Raw genomic sequence first — 19,401 nt, 5'->3', positions numbered from 1 at the left:
TACACAGGTCATCTGCAAAAAGTATGATTAAATTATCCATCTGAGAATCATTCTCTTTTGAATATTGGTGTCTTTTCTTTTCCTGGAATTATGGACTTTTAAATTTATTTGTGTTATCTTTTTATTCTATACCCGCAGCAGCTTTAATTTCATAACATTGCCTTATAGTCACACCTTTGTCTGTCTGAGTGCATTTACCCCTCCAGTGGTGAAACTACTCACTAAATTAACTCCCTACTTCAAATAAGTTACAGATGAAAATTTCTGGTTTCAAATATATTTAAGCAAACAAACCAACATACCTATTGAGAGCCTATGAGAAGTCTTCAACTGCTTCCTTTCCTGCAGAGATCAATATGGCTTGAACAGTAAGGTGTATTTTACTGTTTCTACTCTGCAGAACATGTGTGGGATACAGGCAGAATCTGAGAATCACTGATCATATTCACATCTCTGTGTGCCCAGGAAATATGCAGCCAGACTGTCCATCATCATGTCATCAGGATCTCCTCTATGCTCACAGCTGACTCCAATGGATAGTAAGTGCTGGCTTCACAGCTGACTTCTCAATCACAAAAATACTGCTCTCCTTGCATCTAACTGTTCTCACATAATGCAGGCTCCCTCTTTCCAGAACTCAATTTCACTGCCACTGAACCAGTGATAAAACCTGAGCACTGATAGACGAACAATTGGTATTCTTGAAGGTAAGAAAGGAACTTTATCACTTGGCTGCTGCAGATTGTGATGGAGAGATGAGTGCTGGGTAGTAACAATTCAAGATGAGAGATTGCAACAAAGGGGGAAACAAAACTCTCTGTACTGATAATTAAACTACTTAATAGTTCTGACTTATACAGAACTTTGGGCTAGTAATCTCCCAAAGAATTTGTCACAATTATTTACATTTCCTAACTGTTCAAGCAACACAAGAGCTAACACTATTTTTCATTTCTATCTTAGATTATCTTGGATATTTTTACTTGAGAGATATAACTGCAGAGAATTTGACCAGGGTAGGCAAGAATTCTAAATGATATTGTATGAAGGGCTTGTATTTCACTCTTCCAGCTGCTTCCTTTGCACAGCAGGTCACAGGTGTTAAAATATGAGCATTTGAATGCAAGTTACTTTGCTTTCTAATAATATTGGCCTATCCTTTTGCCCTCAGTTTTTGTTCATAATTTATTTTGTCCTAGAGAATATATAATAATGACAGTCAGATCTGAGGCACTCTGGCAGTTCTAGCTATGATATTAGGTCTTTTTTCTGCTTACCAGTATGCATTGGTTTAGCTTGTCCAGGTACTTGTGTTTGTGCTCTCCACAGAGTTAATTATGTCAAGTGCAAAATCATTCCTGTGCAACTCAGTTTGTAGTTTCACATTTGGTTAATAGGTCTCCTCATTTCCCTCAACTGCAAAATTTGTGCTTAGCTGCTACTTAATCCTGTTCCTGTTTGTGTTTTGGTGCCATTTGCTCTGAGGAAAAATGATAAGAGTAGATGTGAATCCCTCGCAAATGCACTGGGAGTTCAAAATCTATTTAGCTGGCAAAGTCCCCTCAAATATTTACTGCCAGTAAACATCCTGCCCAGTGGCAGGGAATAGAGATCACAGCTGTCTCCTGGTAAGGATGCCACTCCTTTGGGAACCTGCAGTGAGTAATTCCAGCAAAGAAGACTTCAGAATTGCACCATGTCTACTAGATTTTGCATTATGAAGCTATTTATCATGAAGAGCATTATTTCTTGGCCAAGGAAGTATCAGGTGGATAAATTATATGATGCATATCCAGAGATTAAAAATTTCTCTGTGAAATTGAAAAGGCAGAGATATTTCTCATGAGGGAAGGGAAAGAATGTTAATCGCATTTACAGCTATCACTTCAGGAATGTGAGTTGTTGGTAAGATGCTGATTAGTAAGATAATAAACTGCATCCCCATGTTGCATTCCAATTCTATTTGTTGCATCTCTACAGCATGTCCCTGAAGCAGGATTTCTTTTCTGACCTGCTGGTTGTATGAAAAAAGCTAAGGGAGAGTAGAGCATTAAAGCCATGTCCTCCATTTTAATAAAATGCCAACTTTCTGTCGAGGACAGTTGTGCCATTAAGCACAGGCTGTATCCTGGACTTGCTTTGCCATTCTTGGGTATTCTGGTGCCAGGGTAAGCTGCACGTGGGCCCTTTAGAGCAGAATTGCTGTAATTGAGCCCCTTGCTGGGTACACCCAAAGACTTGAGTGTTCCTTTGAAACATCTCAGTTTTGTCTTCACTGTGAGCAGCTTCTGCTCTTTTCTGGCAAATAGAGCAGTGTGAAGAGGGCTGGCTCCAGGAATTGGTAGGCAGTCTACTTTCGGTTTGTTGCTGCTTTTAGAGGGGAAAGGGACTTCTGACCCGTTCCCTTGTGAAAAGAAATAGTTTGCTAAGCCTGGAGTTACAGAGGCTTATTTAGTGTTTGCCCTAAAGCTATGCCAGCCTCTAGCACAGAGGGAGCTGAATCTTACTTAGAGAAACATTTTACCTTGTAAAGAAAGTCCAGCATTAACTTCATACGGGTTTCAGTTGCAGACTTTTGTTAATCATCCTCAGTCTGTAAGGATGGGACAGTTGGTATTGCTACCCAGGGCTGAAAATTTCTTTAGTGTTTTGGGGAAAATCTCATCCTTGAACAGGACCCCATACATCCAGAAGCTATATAATTAAATTCTTAAAAAGCTTGTTTACATTGGCAAAGGTTTTTTTGAGGTAATAGCAGGCCAATCCATATTGGGAATATTGGGGCCTCTCTCATTCTGTTCTTTATGTCTCCTCTATTAAAAAAGCACTATGTTATACTGATGTGAAATGAGCTTTGTGCTGCATGGATTACAAGGCACTAAAGGGCAAATGCATTGTTCAGTTCTGCCCTTTTGAATGTTCTTTGGAATAGTCCTCAGGTTCATAATTATGTTTTATTAAATAACTTTTTGTTTGCTTATTTAAAAGAATTGTGCTTTTATGGAGAGAGTGGGTCATCAGACCAGACAATGAAAACGAATGGACTTTCTTCATGTTGAGCTCTCTTTTTCATGGGGTATTTGTGAACCTATCTGTGCAAGCTCAATAATGCCTTAACCTAGTTTTTTGCATTCACTATGAAATAAGGTTCATAGAGGCTTATGATTGTAACCTTTATTTAATCAAGGGGGAAGGGAAGACACACCTTGAAAATACTGCTTTGAGGTAGTCAGATGCTACATTCTCTCGAGTTACACAAACCCTGTGTAGCTCTTGGCAGTGTGTATGACTGTTCTAGCAAATTTAAGAATACAAAATAATCACTATTTCAGATAGTGATAGCCTGACCAGATCAAAATAACTTTCAAGATGCATTGTCTCATTGTGAGCTGGTTGAAATGTTACCTGAGTACAGTAAGGAAAAGAGACCTGGATTACAAGCAGAATTCAAAGTTCTCAGGCTGGTGTTCATTCCTGTGTTGGGGCTTTCTTAGAGAAGTGATTACTGCAGCACTGACTAATGATGGTAAGTTCTGTCCCATTGAGAATGTGCACATGGGTTCTGGGATGGCACTAGATTTTGATGTTTTATCTACTTGGACAGTAATTCCTATGTCTTCTTCTACCTAGGATGTCTGTTCTGGGATGTTTCAGTGCAAAAAATAAAAGACAGTTGGGAGAACTAAGTGTTTATGTGGACCCTAAATGGGATTACCTGTGACTGGCCTGTCACCATGGGGAATATTTCCAGATGATAGATAAGCAATGTTGTCCCAGGTAGCCAGAACAATCCTGCTTTACCTGGCTGCTTCTAGACCTTCTCTTTTGCTTTCGTTCTTCCCTTTTTGATTTGCAAATGAGGTGGGGATGTGGGTCAATAGGGCTTTTTTTCAGTTTGTTATGGGCTTTTTTTCCCCCTCTCACTATGTTATTAAACTATTTCTGCATCCATACCCTGAAAATTAAGTCACAATAGCCACTTGATCTTCTGCTGTTATGAACAAAGTGCTTGAAAAAATTCCTGCATATACATGGGACTTTTCATTCCACCTAAATTTCTTTCTGCCTCTTCGGAAAGGGGCAAATAAATTTGAAGTTTGAAATTAAAATTTTCTGTTTTGCTACGTGGAAATTAAGCCTTTGCACTCACTCTCCAATTAATTAACACTGTAGGAAATTATGCCATTCTCACTAATGGATTGTTTGTTTTGAACCATTCTGAAAGACATTGTCATTCTTGGATAGAAATGGTCTGCATGGCAGTACATTTAGTGTGAAATACTTGACATTTTAAAGTTTGTTTGAAAAGGGAAATGGATTAAAAAGTTAATTTGTTACAGTGTATTTCCATGATGAAAAATTCAGAAAGTCTTGGGTTCCCATTTTCAGGTCAGGAGAGATTTTAACTTTTACAAACGAAAATAAAAGGGATTTCTACATAATTCAAGAATGATGTATAACTTCAAAGTGTCCTTTCCTAAATTCTCTTTACTGCAGGGAGAGGAGATAAAGGAATAGGCACATGAGGATGCTTGCAGGATTAATAAAATAGTAGAGAGACTTTTACTTCCACCTTAGATCATAAGTTTGAATCTAGCAGAACCTGTCAATACTGAGCAGCTGCTTGGTGCTTGTTTGGTCATCACCAGCTCTCTTTACCAAGAGGATGATGACACTGCAGTAAACATCAGCTTGAGCTTGAGACAAATTGAAAAAAACTGATCAGTTTATGAAAATTCTTCATCTGAAGGCCTAGTGAGTTTATAGATATAGTGGGGATATTATCTGGGGAGAGAAATATCTTTTTGGATTGAAGGGGCTACTGAATTTCAGCAGCTGTGGAATACAATCCTTGCAATAAATTGAGACTATTTTAGGTCAAATTAGGCTGGGTCTTTAGCCTGTTTACTCCTTGGAAGGCTGCATCACATTTTTCTAATGGCCTTCTTTCCCATCTGCTCTGGGCTGACTTCCTTGCTGAAGCCCCAGGAGCATCTCTGTCCTGCAGGGCAGACTTGGGATACATCTCAACAGTTTGCACACTGTGTGAATAGAGCAATCCAGTGTCAGTGGCAAATGCTGTTGCCACTCTAAGAAATTCAACAGAATCTTGACCCTCTGTGATAAAATATAATCTGTAAGTGGCTCAAGTACTTGGAGTTCCCTTCTGCTTTAGAAAAGCAGAGGAAAAAATTGCATGTTTTTTGTTTTGTTTCGAAAATATCAAGCCTTTGTAATAGATGTGGTTTATGAATTAGTTTTGAGTTGACTTCTTTTTAAATTTGAAATTAGAGTCTGGACATTTCTCAGAACAAAATCACCCAACAAAGAAAACCTTTAAGAAATCAAGAGCGTTTTAAGAAATTATATTATTCTAAAAATAGATTATTCTAAAATATTTTATTCTAATATTTTATTTTTCTGCTTTGACAACTGTTGGGTTAGGGATAGTTTCAACTCTGTTTAGAAGTTCAGTTCTAAAGGATAGTTGTAAGATAGCTTTGTGTTTCCCAGGGGTTTGGAATCATGCATGTAATTTTTCAAATTAATGACAAGACTTGGATGGAGTGTGTACTCTTGGAACAAAACTGTCTTGTTAAAAAGCACTGTGTTTAGACAGCTTGCAGCAACAGGAGATTAAATTGCTGGATTTGCCTTTTATATAGCTTGATTGATGAGAAAACTCTGCTGCAGTATTCATTGTTTATCAAATGCCACTCGGCTAGCAGCACTAACAAAAACAAATATTTATTGTGTGCAAGATTAAAAAATGATATTGCAGAAATATGTGGCCAGTTTCTGTAAAGATTTCTGTATCTCTGTAGGGGCAGAAAGTTAAGTTTCAGCACATTAAAATACGTACTGAAAGATTAATGAGAGGCAGTGTAACCAGGCAGACATCAGGCACTGCCACCTTCACAGAGAAGAGGTTCTTGTTGGTGATCTCTTACTGAAGGACATTGCAGAAATAACCTGTGTGTTTATAAAATCGAATGCTTTCCCTAAATGCCTTCTCTTCTACTCCTTTCAGAAATAAAACAACCCTGCCCTTGATGGATGTCCTGTTACTGTCATTCTTCACATGTAGCTTGCTTTGTGAGGGGTTACACCTGTGCATCACAATTGATACCCACCCAGCTGCAGCACTTCTTTCCACCAGAGGCAATGGAAGCTTATCCATACAATTATCTGGTTTAGGCACTTGAATGTGTTGCTTTGATTAGGGTGGTGCTGGGGACTGTGTTATTGGAATGAATAGCAACCTGAAGGTGGATTATCACAGTGGTAACCATTTGGGAAAAACATAATTCTCATATGGTGGTAAGCAAATTGTGGACATATTTGATATGCTGTCTCTACCCTCAGTGTATAGAAGAGGATTGACTTTTAGGGTTTTTGTGTATGTGCATAAGAACAGATTTGGGATTCCATTTCCTCTGTAATTGCACACCATGAATAATTAACAGTTATTACCTGCCTATTTGCAGAGGATCCTCTGTGTGTTTGTAGTTTGGGTTTTCTTTATTTTTTTTTCTACTTATCTAAATATGGTGTTTGTAAAAATGAGTCTCATATTAGCTGTAGGTTAATGTAATGTGAAAGACATGCTGGGCAAACATCCCCTAGGCAGTCTGGAAACAGCTCTGATCTGTGAAGCGTTATCTTGGCTACTTCACATCATTTCCCAGGGAGTCAGTTTGAACTGTTCTTTTATTGGTTTATTATTTTTTGGAATGTAATTCTCAATACATTTGTATTCATGGCAATGGACAGTAAGTAATTTAGCACCTGCTGTCTACAATCTCTGTCAGCAAATGGCCTTCTCCTAGTGGGATTTATAGCTACTTCATGGTTTCAAAGGCGGAGAATTCAAATTCGGTTTGCTGTGTTGTGAGCAAAGTTACGTTATTTATTTGCTTTCCCTCTGTCTTTTAATCTGGTCTTAGACTAATACTGCTTCTTTTATTTCAAAACAGAGAGAAAACCTGAACCTTGAAGGGGGTTGCAATTATTTTATCCTGTCAAGATGTTTTTCCTCTCTAAAATAGGAAAAGGTGGGAGTATGGGGGAAAAAAACTAAGCAAAAATTAACCCTAGTCCCACCTTACTTCCAGTGAATATTTTGTAGGCTTATTGTCTTAGTTCCTGCATTGTGTTCTCCTATTGATTTTTGTGGAAGAGTTTGTGTGGGACAAAACTGAGGTGTGGAGATGTAATCCTCAGAAGTAAAGACTGTGTATATGTGCCTGCACAGTTCCTCTTGGGAGATCTGGCTTAATGTCTGTCTTTTGGATTGCCTTTCTGTTCTGTTACAACTTCCAATCTAGATTAATTAAAAAGGGGTAAAGAAAGTGTTAAATGAGAGGGGAGAAGGAGCTGGATTTAGTTTGAGTTTTGCTTGTTTGTTTTTTGGGGTTTTTTTTGGTGTTTAGTTTTGATGCTTTTTTTAAGAGATAAAGGTATATCTTTTATAACTCTCATTTGAAATAAGTGAATGGAACATTTATGACTGATTTGTTTGGTTTTTTGCATTTTTTTCCCCATTTTTGTAGAATCTAGTCTCTAGAAAGAGAGTGTATGTTATGAGATGCTCTCAAGTTGTCTAAGGAGGAGCAGTTGTGCACAGTACCTGGGCAGAGCACTGACCATACAGGAGGATTGCAACAGGTGGGATGTTTCACACAAGAGCTGTGGAGAATAGCTGCTTCTGCAGGAGACAGCCTGCAGCCTCACAGAAGCAGTTGGACAGAGCAGCTGAGGTGATGGGACTGAGCTGGGGAGTCAGGTCATGCATTGTTGTCCAGTCAAGTAGAAAAGAAGAGTTTGAAAGACCTCAGAAAGCTGCAATTCAGAGACATGATACATTCCATAAGGAGACTAGGTTTCGATGCTGGAGTCCCCCATCCCTTTTAACTGTGATCCTTTGGCAAGGTAGACCGTGTCAGGGAGCTAAGTGTTGCTTGTGTCCAGAGGAAGGCTGTCCCACAAACAGGAAAGGACATTGATTTGGGAGCATGTCAGTCTGGCACTGCAGTGCACTTAAGCACACCTCTGAAAGATAGCACCAAACCAACTCCAAACAAATTATTGTGTGGTGTATAAAATAAAGCCCCAACTCTTCTTTATCTTTGCAGAAGCAAAACAGTTTATGGTTCCTTAAGCAGGGCTTTCTGTTACCATACGTTGATTCTTGCAATTTCCCAGCCTTCCTCCTTAGCATCTGTGAGTCTCAGCAGCAGAATCGTTGCTTGGAAACTCAATTGTCTTTTTGCATTTACTGCTAGAAAAGAGTTTTCAATTCCAGTAATTTGATTATCATGACTTGTACATAGATCTAAAACTCTTTAGCAAAGGCAGTTTCTTTACTGGCAGGATAAATACTGCAGATATACAAGGAGTGCTTAACAGTGTTTTCAGCAGGGGTGAAACTTTTCCAATGTGTTTGTATTGCTATTGAGATATAAAATACGTTTCATGGAAATTAACGTATTGTATATATGCCAGCATTAATGTGCCATTTCAACTTCTTTTTTTTCTTGTGGAGTAGGAAACCACCTCTGAAAGTACAGATTGCCATCACTTTACTACAGACTTCTTTGAGAAGTGTATTATGTGCAGTTATTCACAGCTTGGCAGGAAGATTTTTGTGGCAATTTTTGGTGTGAATGAAATTTCTTAGTGATTCTTAATTCTGATGATTTAGTTTGGTTTTGAAGGGAGTAAGAAGGAAATAGTAATAGTTGCCTTGTTTTCTGCATTGCCTTCCACCCCTATGTTGACTGAAGTAACATGAATTTCACAAACCTTGCAGGATCAATACTTAAACTGCATACTAATGTGTTTTGGAGAACTAGACAGGGAACACGGAATGACTTTCTTTGTTCATAGTGTGGTTTGAGAGAAAAATAACGGCTGCAGTTGCCACTGTCAAGTAGTGCTCAAGAACATCAGCATCTGAAGGTGGCTCTACCAATATGAAGAAAGCTTACCACAGCTTTTGATCTTATTGCCATGTGAATTTAAATATTGGATCTTAGGCTCTGTGCTCTAAAGCCATAGCAGAGTTATTTTTCACTCGGTTTCCAGGAGTTATTGCAAGGACTGAAAGTTGAGGTAAATGCCAGAGTAGGCTGCATGAAGTGTTAGATCAATACTTGAAATTGGCACATGGAATGACAGCTTTGAAACTGATGTGCATGTGAGCGTGATTGATAAGTGCACTGAGAGCCTTCTAAGAGAAGCTTGGGGATTAATTTTGTTTAAAATGAAAGGAAAACAGTATCGATACAACACTGTGTACTACACTTTATGGTAAGTGGTACAAATGAAGGCTGCAAAGAGTATTTAAGTGCTTTATGCTATTTGTTATCCTCCAGAGTAATATTAAAATCAGCATTTTAGGTTACAGAGCTTATGGGAAATGTTTTACTTCAGGACATAGAGGGATGGGAGCTTCTGTGGTTTGACTGGTGCTTAGATTCTTTTTTTTCCCCCATCTGTGGGGATTTTCATTAGCAATTAAATGTATCTGGGCTTAAGAAACATGTTTACATCATGTTTAACATCATGTGAATGTAGGATTTCTTACAGTTGTAACTTCTAAAGTCTGGATATACACTAGAAAGTTGCCACTTGATCAATATTTCCCCATCACATCTCTTGTAAAGTTTAGTGAGTTTGACTTTATTCTGTGAACCATGGAGTGGTCTGAAAGTATGGGATAATATCAAGTATTTAACTACCCAGGTATTCCAGTGCAGTTAGAAGCCAGGCTGTTTGCACTCCTGAAAAAGTGATTTGGCAGAGTACTGGGAGTGTAAACAGTAAAAGGAGAACAATGTGCTGCTTCAGTACTTTGCCATAAAGGGCTGTTCTTGTTTCCTTGAAGAATGTAACCACTGAAAAAGAATTATAGTTCCCCAATTATAGCCAGCCCCTGGTTGAGGGCTAGGTTATTGTGTTTTGTTTGTGGCTTGGATCTTCCAGCCAAGAAGGGAGAAGAAAACAATGTCCTTTACTCCTTTTAAAATGTTGGGGTGGTTTTTTTTCTGTTGTTTTTTTACGCCCCCCCCCCCATTTTTTTTTTTTTTAGGATCTGGGATCGTCAGTATTGGACCCTTAGGCTCTTTTACTACCATCACAAGTTATTTATTGTCAGGTAGGAGTTAGGACAACATTCTTGCAGAACGTTCTCGCTAGACTTTTTTTTCTTAAAATTGACCTGCTGGAGAAGATTCCTTAGGGGAATATGTTCCCAAGCTCTTTCCTGTATGAAAACTGTTGCTCTAACTTCTCAATGGACACTTGAAAATTAATTTTTATGACCCAGTGTTGTGTATGTTGGCTATAGATATTTTCTCTTCTAAAAATCTCTTAAGTAGTGGATGGAAGTTTTGCTTTGGCATAGTACAAAGATGAAGATGACCTGCTCTTTTCTGATGCAGTTTCTGCTGGAGTCTTTAATCCAGGTGTGGTTTTAATGTCCCCTGTTGTTTGGATCTGCTTAGCAGGCTGACCTAATGTCTGAACATGGAGCTACGTTTAAATTGGTCTAAATGAGGTTAACTGGAAAGAAGGGAACTGTTGTTGGCATGAACGGTAGTCTTCAGAGAAGTTGAAAGTAAAACACTGACTTGCTGGGAAGTTCAAGCAGCAAACTGTGAAGTACATTAATTAAATGCTAGTAGTGAGCAAGTAGGGAGCCTATGTTTAAAAAGACAAGGAGCTGTATGGCATTTTAAAGAAAATTTAAATAAGACTATAATAAACAAATTACTGGCTTTTTTTCTTTTTCTTTTAAATACTTTTCCTTTGTCTTGTTATAATAAAATTTAAAATAAAAAAAAATATTAAAACAAATTAAAATATCTCTTCCAACCCAGAGAGCTTTTATGCTCATCTAGAATTTCCTAAATCTGAAGCAGTCCCAGAGGCATAAGATGGAGAATGATGGTGCCACTGGCCGTGGCAGAGGGGACATGCTTGGAGTCCTGGCTGAGACAGTGTAAGCACAGCTGTAACTCTGTGCTAATCTCTTTAATGATACAAAAAGAAATTTCTTGCAAACTTGATCATTCTCAGGCTCTATAAATATTTTCAGTTGGTACTGACAGATACAGAACTTGAAACCTTGTGACATTAAAGATTAAAACAAGGCTTTGGATGCCAGTTGGGGAGGATTGTGTATTTTTTTCTATCTTTGTTATACTACACTTTTATGTCTAGAAAATGTGCATTTAAATTCTTGACCTTTCATATAAAGCCTTGAAAGATCCTGTGGTACTTTACAAGGGAATAATACGACTGCTGTGAGGGGGTTGGTGTTTAGTAGTTGAATCTAAATTGACTTACTCTGGGATGCAGTTTTAAATAATCTGAAAAATTCCTGGTAGGATTTTTTTTTTAATTAAAAATTTTTTTCTCTTCCATCATGCTGGCTTTATCTTGCTATCTTTTGGAGGTGAAGCTCTCTGCCTGCAAGATTGCTTTAGCTTTGGAGGAAATCCCACTCTCTGAGAAGTGGCTTGAAGTAGACCTTGTTCTACCCAGTGCTAAAATAACAGTATCCTACCCAGAATCAAGAGAGTGTGAAAATGAATTGCCCATATAAAATTTATATGAATGGTTCCTTAGGAAATACTTTTCTTCACTTTTCAAATAGCAGCAATAAATATACAGCAAGGAATCTGCTGGAAGATGTTCTGCATTTCACTTTCTCTGCAAGAAGGTGTTCTGCATTTTACTTTCTCTTCTGAAACACTTCTCGTTCTTTAGAATATTCTTCTTTAGAATATTTTTTAGTGGTGTCATGTGTATTAATTTTACCACGGAAGACACCAAAGAAGAATTTTCATAATCCTGGTTCCAAATGTCACTTTTGTACCACTCCACTGTTGTATGGGGTTATATTCCTGGGAAGTAGAAAGAAAATAAGTGCTTTGGAAAGAGTTGTTTCTGAGTATGTTAACTGGAAATCAATAAAATCCTTTATTCCTTTTCCAGGATAATTGTTTTAGGCAGACAATACTCACAATATGAATTAAGAAAAGTTGCATCTCCATGCAGGCCTTAGTTTTATGTTGTCTTCAGTGAGGATGGTGCTTAGGATGCTTGTGGTCAGAACTCAAAAAGACCTATTGTAAGGTGTAAAATTTTATATCCCATATCTCAAGTTTAATGGTCTCTCATCTGTTTAATAATCACCATATTCTATAGGCATATTCTATACAGGAACACCACACAAAGAGTAAAGCCAGGCAATTCTGTTCTGTTTCTGGTGGAAATATTTTTCTGTCTCTTAGATCCAGGATATATTTTGGGTTTAATTTAGGTTTTCAGTTTTATCCTGGAGCTGAGGCTGCATAAGTCAATTCTCCCTATGTTAGTGGCAAAATCTATGCATTTTCTCTGTATAAATTAAGCAAGGCTTTCTATAAATTCAGTGTTGGAGCAAGGGATCTCAGGAGCATGGCATGAGGAAGTGCCTCTTGAGAGATTTGGTCAAATAGTCAAATACTGGGTATTTCTTCCTAGCATAATTCTGCTCCAAGATTATACCTAGACAGAGAGAGAGCTCAATAGCACAGTATATCTTGAAAGAATAGACATAATTTCTCTAGTAAAATGTGCATTTTTAACAGCACCACCTGGTGACTCCCACTGCAATATTTCCTCATTAAATTGTAACTGATGAACTTGTCTCTTTGGGATAGGTTGCATAGCTAATTCTGTCATATCAATTTGTCTTTAGCTGGGTTTTTTTGCTTATGTGATACTGGTCATTGATTTTTCTTTATTTGGGTAGGTTGATCTCATCTTGCTGTCTGTAATTTTCTACTAAGCCGCTTGCTGCTGTGAACTTGTCAAACATTTTAAACCAGTTGTTAGCCACACATAGTTAAATCAAGGTAATTGCAAAATATTTGAGGAGAAAGAGATTACATCAGTCTTCAAAAAACATACAGATGTCCAGATATGTCTAAGAGGAAGTTAACTACTATGCACTAACTGACAATCTGTTGATTGCAGAGGTTAGATTTTATTTTGTTTTGTGTCATGTCCTGTGCACCTGATTTATTTTGTGAAAAGGCTCTAACAAGTTAGTTTTGACCATAATAACCTCTTCACAACAAAGTGGAAGCTGACTTGCTTAGTGGAAGCTCAGATATTAGGTAGCTATCAGACTCTGCTTCTAATATAGATAGGATTTTAATAAAATATTTCAGTCTTATGAAAATAAGAAATAGAATATTTCAGGCAATGCATCTGTCATTTTTATCATATCACCCATGGAGTCACTTTATGAGCTTTGAGCTAATACCAGGCGCAGATTGGAACTGGAACATTAATAGTAAGCTGAACCTGTCATGCAGGGTGATTATCTAAAAGATCATTTTAATACAAGGACCCATAACCACCAAGAAGAAAGCTGAGGGTTCTTGCAAGTATTCAAGGGACAGCAGTGAATAGAGTAAGACTTATTTTCTGCTTTTCCTTGTAGACTTTTCTTCTGTTGCCTTGAAAAATCCATGTGTGACCTGGCTTGGCAGGGATGACCAGGTCCCAGTGAAGTCCCATCACTGGTCCCCAGAAGGAGGCATAATGTGGGTGTAGAAAAAACAAGGTAGCTGGCAGTTTATTTATTCCTAATGAAGCAAGGGGATCACAGGGCAGCTGCATAAGAACTGCAAAATCTGCAGTTTGGTTGCACTAGCAGTTGCCCAAGAGACCAATTGTGAGAGGCAATACTTTGGACTTTAATGATTTAAAAAGCTCTAATTCCCTGGACCTATTCAGTCAAAGTCACCATAATAAAGTTGATATGAGAAAACACCACAAATCAGTTTGCAGCTGCTTTAAAGATGGGTTTGAGCTGTGATTGAAACAGAGTAATCAGGGGAACCTCTGACATTTGTGATTTAACTTTCCTTTAAAGTAATCTTATAGCCTGTAGGAGAGGATCGATAGCAGGTGAGAGATAAAGATTTCCCCCAGGTTAGAAGGGAGGCCTGCTTTTGGTCTGCTCGACTGATTTAGTTCTGTTCTGTAAGACGAGAAGATGGGAGGAGATTGTACAAATGGCTCTGGCTTTACTTGCTCTTAACTGAGAGGTGTTTAAGAAATTGACACTAATGGTACAATACATTAGTTGTGTGGCAAGGGGATTTTTGGGGATTTTTTTTTGCCGGGAATTAATTTTTTAAGCCTTCAGAGAAGATGGCACTTGTAGACAGCACTTAACTTGTTCTTAATGCTAGCAAAGGATGATTAGCTTGAATTTTTCCAGCTAAATGCAGTGAACTGGTAACTGGGAGCAACTATTGACATGGTCAGATTGTTGCTTAATTTTAGTTTCTTCTTGTTCTGATATCATAGACAGGATGAAAGTTAGCATCTAGAAGAGACAAAAAAAGAAGGCTTCAGAGTAAATGTGTCTTGAACATGCTCTTAGTCCATGCAAACCCTTACAGCAGTCCTGTAAAGGAAAAATGCTAATTTGATACACAATAGCATCCAATATTCTGTGGAGAAATATCTTTGGGCATACCTCTGCCTACTTCCTCCCAAACTTATTTGGACCCCTTCTTTGTGTTGCAATATTTCATTCTAATTCGGGTTTTAAGCTCTGAATGTTGAGCTGTGGGGTGTAATAGCTGGTGCAGTGCTTGGGTAGACATTTAGTAAGAAGTGCTTCTTGCTTCCAGTAGAAACAGAAGTGGACGTGCAAAGCAGTGGAACAGATGAACAGATTTTCTTCAGGGATGTCTAGAAGTATGTGGGAATTTCCTTCTTTCTGCTTACTACGAAAAGATGCAAAATGCTTTCCCTCCCCCAGATTGCATGCTGGATAACATGAACACTGAGTTTCAACGTATAATTTATAGAATGCTTTGCAATTTATTTTGACACAAAGTCGATGGCACTAGCTAGAAAGAAGCTTCTTTCAGAACCGAGTTTGTAGAGAGGAATTCCCATGAAACACGTGGCACTTGTGTTGCTGCTCTCCGGTTCCCTTCCATGTCGGTACAGCAGGCACAGCTGGAGCCTTTCTGTCCTTGGCTTTTCCCAGAGAGAGACAATGACTTTTGCAGACAGGGGATGGCACTGTTGCACTGTGGCTTCTCAGCCTTCCATCCAAAATGTCTCTATTTATAAAAAGGGCTTGGTATTTACCAGTAAGGGAGCAGATAAACCAGATGCATTTCTGCAAGATTTTCTTCAAACGTTTCTGTATAGAAGAACAGATTTGGGTTTCTGAGAAGTTTGTGTTGATAAAACCCCCAGAAGAATGTGTTAACATATATCTAAATTGGATGTTAGCAGTGCATGCAGTTTAAGGCATTCTTACTTATTTTAGATTTAAAATTAAACCAGCAATCACTCAAACTCCTTTCTACCTTTATTTTATTTTGGAAAGTGCAAGCTTCGTTTGTCAGAAGCCTTAATGCATTGTCATTTCCTGAAATTCATCCAGAAATTCCTTAGGGCAAGAGGCCAGTTCTGAAGGATGCCTGGTCTGCATGGGCAAACACTTGTGGTGGTTGTGGAAGCAGCATTCAGCTTGCTTGTCTTGGCTCACCACAGTTGTAGAAACGTGGCAGATGGACTAAAATAATTTCTTTGGAGGGATGGGCTTTTGCCATGTAAGGCAGTGCAGATCTTGATCAGCACCTTCAGCTGCTAGATGAATTCAGTCAGAGCTGTTACTTGAGCACTGACATCAGCACATGGCAGTGAGGTATGCAACCCTGCTTCAGTCCTGCCATGATCCTCAGATGGAGTCCCATCTGGGATGTGTTGGTAACAACCTCAGTCTCGAGGTGATGAAAGTGTAGGTAACAACGGCAAAGTCTGCGTTCAACATACAGATGGTAGGAAAAGCTGAGCAGGCTGTTGCTGAAATTAACTCAACAACTTATTTTAGAGGAGCACAGCCACCTCTCTTTTCTAGCAGTGCTCTGTGACTCCCTTAATTTTACCTGAAAAGTGCCTGTCTTCTGTTCACCTGCATCTTTTCCAGCAAGGCCTGGGCTGTAGTCTGAAGATAAACCATGCAATTTGGATGAGGTATAGCTGTAAAGCTGATATGTGTCAGTACACAAGAAACACTGGCATCTGTGTTTTCTCCCTAGGCCCCCTGTCACTGACCAACCACTTCAGACTGGTGGTGTGAAATCTCTAGCGGAAAAAAAAAATGGGCCAGGTCCATGACAGTTGGCAGGAACACCATCTGAAGTGAAAATATGAAACCTCTGAAAAGTTAAACTGCATCAAAATCTTTATCTTTCACTCTGTTTTAATTTTTTTTTTTAAATTCTCACCCTGAAAATGTATGACTGACTTAACTGAATCTGTGTGATGAGACATCATGGAGTATTTTTGGGAAGGGAGAGGGAAAAGATACAGATAAATCTGGTCAGACCATTTCACTGGCATGGCATTAAAAGAAAGTTTCAGCATGACATTTGGTTTCAAAAGTAAATATAGTATGTTTACTATGCTTAGTTTTGGACAACAGAAAACATTCTTAGCTTGTACCCATCTCTCCTCAACCTTCTTACCAGCTGTGGGAAGAACTGAGAATGTGAGATGCTTTATTGGAGCTTGATTTCTCAGTTGAAGGACAGGCCCTATTGCTGCCTGATGAGGTGTGTAGGTGACTCAACTCTGAGGCCTTCCTACTCTGAGGAAGTCAATTTATTTTCTGGACAAGATAAATCAGATTAGAGATAACCTATATGCTTTTGTGAGAGTATCAAAGGCAGCCAATCAAGCTAATAATAGCAGCATTATTACAAGACAGCTGATTCTCATCCATCACTAGAAAGAGATAATTAGCTAAGATGTCCCTTGGATTATTCTAAATCCATACCTAGAAAACAAGGGTCAGGTGCAGGGAAGGCATATATATGGTAAGAGCAGTTTCACCATCTGCCTTGAGAGAGGAGATGAAATGTTGGTTGGTTATTTTGCTGTTCCTGTGTTGTACTTCTATTTGGCCAGGAATTTGATAGGACTCCTTTAGAAAGATTCAAAGGAAAAGGTGCTAAATGTTTGTTTTTCCCCCCTAGGAGTCCCTGAATTTTAGTGAGTCAGTAAGTACCTGGAACAAGCTCAGGGCCAGCAGAGCAGCCAGGGTGCTGTGCCAGATTTCTCATCTACCTGCTGGCCATGCAGAGCCACCATGGTCATGTTCATCATGTGTTTGTCTGGTAATAGCATGAACAGATGTGCACTAAAGACTCCCAGCTTTGAGGAAAGTTCCACAAAAAATATTTTGGAACAAAGTGGATTTTCTGCCTTTGAACTTCACCTGATCATGCAGTGTGCATCTGAGGGTAATTACTTCTTCCTGGGAATGGGGAATAAAGAAAACAGACCTTTAAAGATAGAAACACTATTGGAAAATTATTTCCCTTGAGGTAAATGGATGGTCACCAATGAAGATGATTTAACTTGAAACAGGTAAAGCTAGCCTGGACAAAGCATTGAAATTATATTGTAGACCAAATAACAATGAAGTAATATAGGAGTAAAGTGAAAGAATTTAGAGGAAAAGTAGTTACCTGCATTTCTAATGCCAGGCACTTTTTTATAGCTATTAACAGGATTAGAACTAGAGGTATAATTTCTATTTCAGAAAGGGGGAAAGAATGCAGAGATGCTGAAAGACTTCAAGTTAACTCACTACTGCATTACTGTCAAAGCCAGGCCTCCTAAAAATATTAGCACACAATATTACCTAGGAGTTAAAGAAGAACTAAACTTTATCACTTAAAAAATTATTAACTCCATCTAGGACTTCAAACTCACCCTATGTGTTAAGAAGCATCCTATGGAATGTCACGCAAAACTCCAAGTGTTCTGTGTTAGGAACAGGCCAAGGGGCACAGCCGTGGTGTTTCTCCTGCACCTCCCTTTTTTCTTTCACCTGACAGCACTGACATCTCTCTGGAACATCCTGTCTGAGCCCCAAGTGTCTCCAGCGAGGTTCTGCCTGTCATTCATGATGAGGAAGCTCCATGTGGATCTAATTTAGGATATGTGGCACTTATGCATTAAATGCTGCTGAAATTCGGCTGAGTCAAAATGTTAATGACCTTCCCTGCACTGAAAGTGAGGCTGATGATGTGTAGTGGTGAAATGCTTTTTTCAGTACTTAGTTCATGATGCACTATTTATATTAAAACTATTGAACTATGGGGTTCTGATAAGATTTTGAAAGGCAGCTATGAAATATCCTGATTGTATATCTGCTACCACTAGAGATGAACCAGAACTCTGGAGGCAAATGCTGCTGGATTCCAGGTGTTTAACATCTAAAGTTGGTTCCAAACTGTTGAAACTTAGATATGTGTGTCTCTACATGGAGACATATCTGATTATATAGAATAGTTGGGATTTCTAGGTGTAAAATCTGTCAAAGCTTTATTTGGATAGAGATTTTGGACATAAACCTCATAAAGTCACTGTTGAAAAATTAACTCCATCTTATTTATTCCTTTATAGAGGAAGTACTCATATCAGCAAGATTAGGTTGTGGATTTATGGATAAATACTCAGAATTTTCCTTCCAAACATCCTTGTGTTAGTGTTGCCTCTAAATGTTGCATTTAAACTACAAGCCTGAAATAGTAATATTTTTTCTTCCTCTGAAGGTAAATTCCATTAAATTACACAGTATTTATATGCAGGAAAACAAAATAAGGAATAATTTCTTGGAAGATTCTGTGGCTGTGAAATATTTTTATAGTTAGTCTAGGACTCCACAGATTTCCTAGTACAGAATTAATGTTTCCCTGGGGAGTGCAAGGCTTTGCTGCTGGGCTTCCCTGGGCAAGTCCATTCTAGCTCTCTGCCTAGAAGGTAGTCCAGCACATGGCACACGTGGGTGAAGTCATGCCTTTTTTTTAAATCATGTGTTTGCCACACATGCCAGGAGGATGAAGAATTTTTAAAAAAATTATGTTCATTGAGTAACAGAGTTTAAACTCTGTTAAACTTGCCAAAGAGTTTAAAAAAGGCAAAAGAAAATGTGCTGGAACTAAGTGCATAAGGAACTGAGCCATTTTTGGATATGCTTTATGACTAGCAATTTAAGAATATAATATACTTTTATCTTACTACTGGGAAACTCAGTTGCCCTTTTGTTTTTTAATTAAGAGTTTTTTTGCATTTTCTTCTGAAATTTTTTTGCACCAGCTGTATAATTGTGAAATTAATTTAGAAATTCTCTGATGTGCTTTGTGAGCTGTTTCTCAGTGAAGACTGGTGTGGCATTTAAGCCTACTTATGGTGTTGAGATCCAAGACCCATATACAAGGTTCTCTCTGTTTTTTAGGATCTGTATGACCACTTTTATGGAAATTGTGCTTCATAACCTGTTAAACAATTTGTGTT

The 19,401-nt window shown here is 38.4% G+C and overlaps 1 long non-coding RNA gene across 2 annotated transcripts; it reads left to right on the top strand.

The window, feature by feature from the left end:
* Window positions 1–401: 401 nt before the first annotated feature.
* LOC306805056 lies at window positions 402–19,130 on the top strand. Of its 2 annotated transcripts, XR_013775101.1 has the most exons (4): window positions 402–539; window positions 620–707; window positions 7,554–7,668; window positions 17,940–19,130. It is a non-coding gene; the product is annotated as an uncharacterized lncRNA (long non-coding RNA). The 2 variants fall into 2 exon arrangements; XR_013775100.1 differs by lacking the exon at window positions 7,554–7,668.
* Window positions 19,131–19,401: the final 271 nt, after the last annotated feature.

Source organism: Erithacus rubecula (genome assembly GCF_903797595.1).
Source record: "Erithacus rubecula genome assembly, chromosome: 9".
NCBI classification, from domain to species: domain Eukaryota; kingdom Metazoa; phylum Chordata; class Aves; order Passeriformes; family Muscicapidae; genus Erithacus; species Erithacus rubecula.
Note: the sequence above shows the minus strand (reverse complement) of the source record. Positions and strands in the feature narration are given on the sequence as shown.